The sequence below is a fragment of the Tenrec ecaudatus genome, chromosome 17 (assembly GCF_050624435.1).
Source record: "Tenrec ecaudatus isolate mTenEca1 chromosome 17, mTenEca1.hap1, whole genome shotgun sequence".
NCBI lineage: Eukaryota > Metazoa > Chordata > Mammalia > Afrosoricida > Tenrecidae > Tenrec > Tenrec ecaudatus.
Window position 1 is genome coordinate 72,133,713 of NC_134546.1, and position 7,489 is coordinate 72,141,201.

A 7,489-nucleotide genomic window follows, 5' to 3' on the forward strand; every position below is an offset into this window, starting at 1 on the left:
GAATGTATGGATGTGCTTTATACAATTGATGTATGTATATGTATGGATTGTGGTAAGAGTTGTTTGAGTCCCTAATAAAATGTAAAAGAAGAAATGAGAAAAAAATGATTAGGGCAAAGACTGTACAGATGTGCTTTATACAATTGATGTATGTATATGTATGAACTGTGAAAAGAATTGTATCAGCCCCAATAAATTGTTAAAATAAAAAAAAAACTAGGCATAATTTAGGAGTTGGAAGCAACTCAAATTTCCACCAACAGATGAATGGATTAAAAAACTGTGGTACATACATACAATGGAGTACTACGCATCCCCCAAAGCAGTGATGAACGCATGAAGCATATTACCGAATGGGAAGAACAGGAGGAAATTATGCTAAGTGAAGTAAGCCAAGCACAAAAGGACAAGTACAACATAAGTCTGTTGAGGTAAGCTTAAAAGTGCAAAAGAGTCATAGGGAAAAAGCTACTATATACAAACATTCCTGGGGTGAAGTCCAGGTAGTATGGCAGGGGCCAGACCAAAATCATCCAGGGATACATATGGAAGGCAACTAAAGAGGAGGGGGTGTGAAATAAAAAGACATGAGTAGCAGGGGAACAGGACACTAACCCACCCAAGGGGAAGGTATTGTTTATATCTCCACAGAGAAAGAGGGACCAGACTTCAACCCAGTGCACCAAGATGTGAATGCAACATACCAGCATGAAGCAGGGAGCCAATAGGGAGGTTTGAGGGCCAAACCAATCCCAACTATGGGGACAGTCCCTCCTCCCGCAGAAGAATTCACTTAAGAGGACAGCATTGAAGCTATACCTCAGGGGGAGGGTCATATCATTATCGGAGCACACAGGAGCAAATAAAGGGAGAGGAAGAGAGAGTGGAATACATCCTGGCCCACCAAGTTTTGAGGATGATATTCTCACTCAGAGCAGTCAAAGCACAGAGAGAAACATAGGGCCGGCCACAGTAGGAGACACAAGGTCCCTCACTGACCCATAGTGCTATGAGGAAAAACACTGGAGATAGTGCAGGAATTGCACCAAATCTGACCCCACTACACTGAGGTGAAACACTAAGGGGTGCAACAGAACACCAAGGGGAACAGAGCAACAAAGTCCCCAGGGAATACCAAAAATAGACTTTGGATCCAGGCCATGTAACCCCATCAGACTCAACTGGAAAGCACTCCTAAAGGTCAACAAACAGACCTTGAACTATTTACAAGCTTTTCTTTTAGTTGTTATTGTTTTATTTTATTTTGTTGCTTTGTTTTGCTCTGTCTTTTTTCTGTGTATATTATTATCTCTTCAGTTCTATATAGATAAGATAGGCAGGATAAACAATCTGGAGGAGAAAACAACGGGATCAACTGTTGGGCAGGTGGCATGGATGAGGGGAAAGCAGGGGAAAGGAAGAGGGTGTTAGCAAATCCAGGGACAAGGGAACAAGTGATCCAAAGTTGATGTTGAGGAGGGTGTAGGAGATCTAGTAGGGCCTGATCAAAGGCAATGTAACCGAGAGGAATTACTGAAACCCAAATGAAGGCTGAATGTGATAGTGGAACAAGAGGAAAGTAAAAGGAAATGCAGAAAGGAACTAGGAGGCATTGATAGACGTCTAAATATAGGCATGTACAAAAAATATTTTATATATGATGATGGGGAAATAGATCTATGTGCTTTTATTTATATTTTCTCGTATTAAGGTAGCAGATGGACATTGAACCTCCACACAAGTTCTCCCTCAACGCAAGAACACTTTTTTCTATTAACCTGGAATTCCATGGTGCTCACCTTCCCAACAGGATCGCTGAAGGCAGAGCGGGTGCACAAGCAAATGTGGTGAGTAAAGTTGATGGTGCCTGGCTATAAAAAGATATAATGCCTGGGATGTTAAAGGCTTGAAGATAAACAAGCAGGCATGTAGCTGAGAAACAACAAAGCCCACAAGGAAGAAGCTCAGCCTCTGTGATCACGAGGTGTCGAAGGGATCAGGTATTAGGCATCAACGAAGAAAAAATCCTATCATTGTGAATTTGGGGGAGTGCAGAGTGGAGACTGAAAGCCCATCTGTAGGCAACTGGGCATCCCCTTATAGAAGGGTTATGGGAAGGAGAGGAGCCAGTCATGTTGCAATATAGCACCAATGAAACCTATAACTTTCTTCTATTTCTTTAATGCAACCTCCCTGCCACTATCATGATCCCAGTTCACCCTTACAAATCCAGATTGATCAGAGAATGTACACTGGGGTGGATAAGAGCTGGAAACACAGGGAATCCAGGATAGATAAACTCCTCAGGACCAATAATGAGAGTAGAGATACCAAGAGGGGAAGGGGAAAGTAGGGGAGAATAGGGGAACCTATCACAATGATCCACATAAAAGCACCTCCCTGAGGGACGGACAACAGCAAAATGGGTGAAGGGGGACAACTGACAGTGTAAGACATGAAAAAATAATAATTTATATATTATCAAGGGTTAGTGAGGGAGGGTGAAGGAGGGAGGAAAATAATGAGGAACTAATATCAAGGGCTCAAGTGGAAAGAAAATATTTTGAGAATGATGATGGCAACAAATATATAAAGGTGCTTGACACAATAGATGTATGTATGGATTGTGATAAGAGTTGTACGATCCCCCAATAAAATGACTTAAAAAAAACTAGGCAGAGTATATCATTTGAATGATTCTCATGGGTTGGCCATAGAATAATTAAGTTGAAAGATAATGTCATCCAAAGTACCCTCAATAATGTATTATGTTCAATGTCAATACATAGGCAATATGTATATGATCAATATACATATTCCTAATCTTCTCCTACCCAATGTTTGAAGTCAGAGTCTGAGTTTATCTATAACTTCTACAATTTCAAATTCCCACGCTTCCAATGAACTGAATCAGTGTTATACAGGCTTCTACAAGTCAAGTAGGAAATATAGAAAAGGATAAAATACATCAAAATCACCTGAGCTTTGGTCATTTTCTTTAGTCCTTAGATGCTGCCAGCAACTGGGATGCTCTATGTTTGTCTTAACTGTATCAGCTCCAATGATGCTCACAAATTTCAACCTCTCATGCGGACATCCTCGAAATAATAATACCCAAACCAGGCACTTCTTCCTCTTTCTTGTGTGCTGCTATTGATGCACAAGTTGCAGGCTGATGAGAGAATACAATGTGAGTATCACAGAACCTGTAGGTCCAGATACTGTTACTGTTCTGTCCCCCTTCTTACACAAAGTCCCCAATACTGTTAACGTTGCCATCATTGAATGATAGAAACCATGCTTATACCATGACCAATAAATCTATAACTCTTAATTTTTAAACATGTGAGTAAAAGATGACTTTATAATACAGATTGGACAATCAAATATACATGCCAAGAGGAAGAAACAAAAAAGCTGGATCCCTACCTCACAGCATACAGAACTATCAATTCCTTACTGTGTGACACTCAAGGAGAATGACAAATCAATGAACTTTGAAAATGATTGTTAATTAAACCATCTGGAAACATTTTAAATGGGCTATATAAAAAACTATTATAAACTGAAAATGAACTTCTAGAGGAACTAGAAATTGTACAATCACTTCAGCTTAGAAACACTTTAAAACACACCATAATGTAAAGTTAGACATACAAACACCCAATAGGACACAATAAAACTGCTGCACAGTTTCCAAGACTCTGAAGCCATGACAGGCAGCTAATGGGTTTGTCACTTACTATGAGGTTAGCAGTCCAATTCTTAATAAATGCGAAAACCTGGACTCCAAAATAAACACTTATGTAGCATCTATTAGATTGAAATTTATATATATATATATATATATATATGAAATGAAAAAGTATACATCCCCTATACTGAGTGCACTTTTGACTCTCAAGATAAACAATGTTATTAAGGTAGCATTATTTGTAGCACCTAATACAGTTTGCTAGTTGGCCTATACAAATATACAGTCTTAACTCCTTCCAAATATTTATGTGGGTTTGTCGCCCGCGAATGTGAAAAAGGCAAAGGAGCCCTGGTGGCATAGTGATTACTGTTGGGCTGCTAATCGCAAGGTCAGCAGTTGGAAATGACATATTTCTCCTTGAGAGAAAGATGGCACTTCCTTCTCCCAAGAGTGACAGGGCTCTCTACTCTGTTAATGAGACAGTCTTTGAAACTCACAGGGGCAGTTCGACCCTGTCATATAAGCCCTTGATGAGTCCGTGTTAACTTGATAACATTGTGTTTTACTTATTTGGTTTAAGAGGATTGGGCAGCTTGCCCAACAATAGATTGATACCCTTGTGACTACGCCATTTAGATGTTTGAAAATCTAATGCAGAACTAATTACAAAGATCTACATATTACCTTCTCCTTGGGGGATAGACAACAGAAAAGGGGGTGAACAGAGATATCAGACAGGGAAAGGTATGACAAAATAATAATTTATAAATTAGCAAGGGTTCAAGAAGAATGGGGGAGCAGATAGGGAGGGGAAAAATGAGGAGTTGATGCCAGGGGCTTAGGTGGAGAACAAATGTTTTGAGAATGATGAGGGCAATGAAGTACAAATGTTCTTTACACAATTGATGTATGTATGGATTGCGATAAGAGTTGTATGAGTCCCTAATAAAATGATTTTTTTAAAAAAGAAAGCCTAACGTTGGAATTAGTCACATTGGACATCTAGCTAAGTTTAATTGAGCCATTTCAGAAACAGAAATTGGGATTTCACTACCATCAAAAAAGAAGAGCCTGGATCCTAGATTCTATTTTATTTTTGCTTTTGGGGAAAATAGTTTTAATTGTTGTTCAGAAATTTCCCCCAAGGTCTTCCAGGCATGATCTCTGCACACATCGGGAGCGTCGGGCAAGAGTGCAGGTCCACCAGCCAGCTAACCTGAGGATTGCCTGGCAAGCACACTCCAGTCCTGGCTCATCTCCAGCGAGTCTGTCAGGTCCATCAGAGCACTCCCCAGGGTATTATAGCTGTCCTTAAAGCTCTTCAATTCGAGGAAATGCTTGGCAGGTTTACTCTTCTGACTGGAAGGTAGGTGGGGATACTTCAGGAGATTGGGTAAGGTTTTTGGCTGCTGACTGGTGGTGTTGCTGAGAGCTCCCACTTTGTGTTTTGACCGCAGTGGCCAGCTCAGTCAGGGCCTCCTGAGAGCGCAGGTATACTCACTCTGGCCAAAGACCCCTAGCCCATAGTGGGCTGCCTCATAGCCATGCAGCAGGGGATCAATGAGGGCCTTGCACACATCCTTGAAAGGAGTAGTAGCGTTCTGATGATTGAGCAGTAGGAATGGAAATTTCTGCCTATTAGGGGATGAGGATGCCAGCCTTCAGTGTGAAATGGGATCCAAGAGACATAAATGGCGTCCAGAGCTTTCATCTTGTACAGACAGTTGTAGCAGTTTATATTTCCCTGGGTTTCCAGCTGTGGCAGTCTGGCATTATCATCTGCAAGGAGCTGAGGTTCCTACTTGTGATACTGAATTCTGGATAGTTGAATATCAATCTCTTCTTTCAGATCCTTGGGGGCATGAGGGCTCCCCACAGGGACATGAGGGCTCCTCCGAGATCTCATTGCAAAGAACACGATTTGATTCTTCACAAAAATAAATAGTAGTACAAATACCAGGCTCCTGTAGGCCATCACTAGCATTATATTCACCCCGACAGCCAGTCACTAGTGGATACCATGGCCTTCCCACCCTACACAGAGCTGCTCTGGTTTACCCTGTTGCCTTGACTCATCAGCCCGGGTTCGTTTGCATTTCTTGGAATTCCCCAGCCATTTCCTTATGGGGGAAGACTAAGCGAGAACCGGCCTGAAAACATGGCAGCTAGCCGGGAGGGGGGGTGAGGGAGGGAGGGCATGTCCTAGATTCTTGCATTGAAACTCTTCAATCCAGAAGACAGAAAGCTGTGACACAAGAGAGAAAATTATGGGGAGAAGCAGCAACAGAGACATGGTGGCAGCAGAACCAAGAGGCTGAGACAGAACAGATGGGTTCGCAGACCACCGAACAAGAGAGCTCAGTGCATTTGGGCAGGATGTTAGTAGGTAAAGTGGTGTACATCTGGGTATTTATTTGGGGAACTAGATTTGCCAACCTACACAGAGCTGGGTGTATTTGGTCTGAGGCTAAGGGGCAGAGTAAGCATCTATCCGCAGAGCTAAAAGACATTTGTAACTTTTCCCCATTCAGGACAGAAGCCAAAATGCTACAGGGCCTGCCCTTACCTGCAGGGATGTTTGCCAAGATGCTGTCCGAAAGGAGAACTGGACCTAGAGTTATTTGTGATCCTAAATTTTGTATTAGGGTAGAAAAGTGAACCCTATGTCAAATATAATTTAAGGAGAACATTTATTAAACTTAAGATATAATAAAAGATGCATGTGCGCACGCACCCACACACACCATTAGCACGAAGTCAAAATAACAACGGAGGATTCAGTGAGGACGCTGAATAAACAGGGCATAGAACATAAGGCATGCCACAGATCACAATTGGTGCCAGATTAATACATCACAGGTACGGATGGGACTGCAGCAGCAGGAATGATTAGGCATGCACATTATTAGATGGAGGGGCTTACAAGATAGGTCCAGGGCCTCTATAAAAACCCCGTGAAGGCAAGACTCGTGACAATGGCCCCTGTTCTGTCCTCAGGACGTTGACTTCCATCAAGGATACACCTAGGCAGGCAAGTGGAGAGGGGCTGGCTGGAAAGGAGTGCAGGCAATCTACTTCGAAGGCATTCTCCCCCAGGGGAAGATGATCTACCTGCTTGGTTAATGATCACAGAGAATTTAATGGTGTCTTAATCAAAGTGGGGGCACAGCAAATGGACATTGAGTTGTCACTGTCATCAGCAACACAAACCTAAAACCAAAATCACTGATATCGAGTGGATTCCAAGTATAGTGACCCTTTAGGAGAAGATGGAACTGCTTTTGTGGGTTTCCAAGACTGTAAATCTTTACAAGTGTAGATACCCGATCTTTCACCCCAGGTGTGACTTGGAATTTTGAACCACGGACCTTGCAGTTAGCAGCCCAATCTGTAACCACTACGACACGAGCCTTTTGTTAAGTTGGAGTGCTCAGAACTTAAGTTCTTATACAATTATGAACAGTTACTTTCCCAGTGAATTCCATCATTCAGGGAGATGAGCAAAGACCTTGGACGCTGACCATCAGGACAGCCTGGGCCCTTGTACACTGGCGCTCTCCTGGGGTCAGACCCCAGGAAATACAGATGCTTCCCCTCAAACTCCTATGCCCAGCACTGCCCTCAGCAACCCCAGGGTGAATGGATTTGGTTCACAACCCAGTCAGAAGTTGAAATCATTCCTTGTGATATTTCAATGTGCAAGACAGTAGTCACAGATTTCTAGCTCCCTAGACTGGCTCATATTTCTCTGTGGCAAATCTCTGATCTGAAACAGAAGAGGAGTCAATGTTG

The 7,489-nt window shown here is 42.3% G+C and overlaps 1 pseudogene; it reads right to left on the reverse strand.

Moving 5' to 3' along the window:
* Positions 1 to 4,908: 4,908 nt before the first annotated feature.
* LOC142430497 (protein C1orf43-like) lies at positions 4,909 to 5,719 on the reverse strand (annotated as a pseudogene).
* Positions 5,720 to 7,489: the final 1,770 nt, after the last annotated feature.